Here is a 2,449-nt window from a genome sequence, read left to right as displayed (position 1 = left end):
GCATCTTGTGAAACCTGGAAATGTATTGAGACTCAAGAAGGCTATCTATGGGTTGAAACATTCTCCTAGAGCATGGTACAACAAGCTGAGCACTACCTTGAATGGGCGTGGATTCAAGAAGTCAGAATTGGATCATACTCTCTTCACACTGGCTTCTCCCTCAGGTATCATTTGTCTATTTGTGTATGTTGATGATATCATTATAACAGGTAGTGATAAGGCTGGTATAAAAGCCACAAAGGAGTTTTTGAAATCTGTGTTTGAAATCAAAGACTTAGGAGAAATGAAATACTTCATTGGAATGGAGTTGTGTAGATCTAAGGAACGATTGTTCATTTCCCAAAGGAAGTATACACTTGATCTTTTGAAAGATGAAGGTATACAAGGAGTTAAGACAGCAAGGATGCCTCTTGAAGATGGATACAAGATTCCACGTGAGGGGGAGGTTGAAGATAGCAAGGTCTTTCATGAATCAAAGCTATACAGGAAGCTAGTAGGGAAGCTCATCTATCTTACCATCACACGTCCGGATATATGCTTTGCTGTGAATCAAGTGAGCCAGCATATGCAAGTCCCAAAGGAGCATCATTGGAGAATGGTGGAAAGACTTCTCTTGTATCTGAATGGTACATCAGGCCTTGGAGTTTGGATGGGATGCAACAAGAGTACTGAAGTGGTGGGCTATTGTGATGCTGATTGGGCTGGAGATAGAGCGGACATAAGATCAACCACCGGGTATTGTACATTCATTGGAGGGAATCTGGTGACATGGAAGAGCAAGAAGCAGAAAGTAGTATCTTGTTCAAGTGCTGAAGCTGAGTATAGAGCAATGCTGAAGCTGACAAATGAGTTGGTGTGGATAAAAGGGATCTTGAAACATTTGGAGATAGAGCAAGCTACACCAGTGACTATGCATTGTGACAACCAAGCAGCTATACATATTGCAACCAACTCAGTGTTCCATGAGAGAACCAAGCACATTGAAGTAGACTGTCACAAGGTGAGGCAGATGATTGTTTTGGGAGTAATCTTGCCATGCTATACAAGGAGTGAGGATCAGTTAGCGGATGTATTCACCAAGGCAGCAAGACAAAAGACAATGGAGTCCATACACATCAGGTTAGGACTCATTGATCTTTCACCCATAGAATAGTCCCCTGATCATGAGGTCTTTACTCTTTTTCCCTTATCAAAGTTTTGTCCCAAATGGGTTTTCTTTGGAAAGGTTTTTAATGAGGAAGATCTCATGGTCCTTCCAAGCTTAACTTGTTCCACATGGTTAAACTTGAGGGGGAGTGTTGAAATGAGGTGATGAAACTATGTGATATGAAGCTAGTGAAGGTTAGAGGCTAGAGGATGAAGTTAAGGATGTGAGTGTACGGACAAGCCGTACAAAGTGTACGGATAGGCCGTACAAGGGAAAGAAGGAGTTACCATGATCGTTTAACCGAGAAGGAAGTAAACGGATCAGTCTTACCTTCTACCATGCTCTACTTGGATCTGACCGTTGGGAGAGCTTGGGGAGCGTATCTGACAGGCTGTGCCAGGCTGTGACAGACTGTCAGCATCCGAGTCAAAGATCCAAGATGCTTCATACGCGGGAAGAAGCTCATTGGATGCTTTATGATACGTGCTCCTCTCTTGGTTGACTACACATGCCTTAGCTTATCTTTAAACCTTGTACACCCTAAGCTCTCATACTATATAAGTTGTAACCTCATCAGATAAAGGATTAACGAGATTGAATCACTCTTTCTCTACTCTCTCTCTAGTTTGAATCTCAAAAGTCTCTTAATAATCATTCACAAGCTATGATACTCGTTTAAATCTTCCACTAAACTCCTCTTTAATCTTTCTTAATCTCTCAATACCTTCTTAAATCTCTAAAATCTCAGCCTCGGCCATTTAAGGTAGTGCTCAGCTTGTTGTACCAAGCTCTTGGTGATTGCTTCAATCCATTGATGGCTTTCTTCAGTCTCAATACATTTCCCTTCTTCACCAAATGCTCAAGGCCTGGTGGAGGGTGCATATAGACTTCATCCTCAAGCTCTCCTTGTAGAAAAGCATTCTTCACATCCATTTGCCATAATCCCCATCCAAGGTTCATAGCTAGGCTTAGTACAATCCGGATTGTATGTAGCTTAGCTACTGGTGCAAATGTCTCAATGTAACCCTCTCCATAGTTTTGTGTGAAGCCTCTTGCAACCAGCCTTGACTTCTTCCTTTCCATTTGCCCATCAGCCTTGTACTTGATTGTAAAGATCCATCTACTTGATACTGCCTTCTTTCCCTTAGGTAGTTCACTTTCATACCATGTATCATTCTTTACCATATCTCCTGCCTCAGCTCCCACTGATTCCTTCCACTCCTTATCTAACATTGCCTCTTCATAGCTCTTTGGAATATAGTTCTCATCCAAGTTCACCATAAAAGCACAATGCTCTTCAGG

The sequence above is a fragment of the Brassica oleracea genome, unplaced genomic scaffold (genome assembly GCF_000695525.1).
Source record: "Brassica oleracea var. oleracea cultivar TO1000 unplaced genomic scaffold, BOL UnpScaffold01037, whole genome shotgun sequence".
NCBI classification, from domain to species: domain Eukaryota; kingdom Viridiplantae; phylum Streptophyta; class Magnoliopsida; order Brassicales; family Brassicaceae; genus Brassica; species Brassica oleracea.
The sequence above is the reverse complement of the archived record's forward strand: the minus strand, read 5'-3'. Positions refer to the sequence as shown.